We start from the raw sequence: 776 nt of genomic DNA, 5'->3' as shown, positions 1-776 counted from the left end.
TCTCTCTCTCTCTCTCTCTCTCTCTCTCTCTCTCTCTCTCTCTTTCTCTCTTTCTCTCATCAAATAGCTCTAGGTGATGAGTCCAGGAGTATATTGAATAGGAGTGGTGATACAGGACTCCTTGTCTTGCATCTGATTTGAGAGTAAACATTTTCAGTTTAAAACTTGACCTTTTGGCTAAGATCAAGTATAGAATTATGTTGACTTTTTGTTTGTCATAGGTGGTTTTTATCATATTGAGGTAGAGGCCATCTATTCCAATCTTCTGTAGGGCTTTGAAGATGAATGACTGTTGGACTTTGTCAAAAGCCATTTCTGCACCTTTTGAGATCATGTGGTCTTTTTGGTTTTGGCTCTACTGATATAGTATACTATATTTACAGATTTTCATACATTGAATCATCCTTGCATCCCTGGGATGAATCCTAGCTGGTCATAGTCTATAATCTTGAGGATTTGCTGCAATTATATTTGCTAGTAAATTATTGAGGACTCTTGAATTTATGTTCATGAGGGAGATTGATCTATACTTCTTTTTTTCATTGAATCTTTCTCTGGGTTTTGTATCATTGTAATACTTGCTTCCGAGAATAATTTTTGGAGTATTGCTTCATTTTAAATTTCATTGATGGGCTGGCAAGAGAGCTCAGTGGTCTAATTTGCCTGCTTAGGCAAGCTTAGGCAGTCACAGGAGACCATGGTTCTATCCCTGGCACCAAGTCCTGAACCAGCCCCAGGCTGAGCAGGCCACAATAAATAAATTAATTAATTAATTA

Source organism: Octodon degus, unplaced genomic scaffold, assembly GCF_000260255.1.
Source record: "Octodon degus isolate 3935 unplaced genomic scaffold, OctDeg1.0 scaffold00095, whole genome shotgun sequence".
In the NCBI taxonomy this organism is placed as follows: domain Eukaryota; kingdom Metazoa; phylum Chordata; class Mammalia; order Rodentia; family Octodontidae; genus Octodon; species Octodon degus.
The sequence above is the reverse complement of the archived record's forward strand: the minus strand, read 5'-3'. Positions refer to the sequence as shown.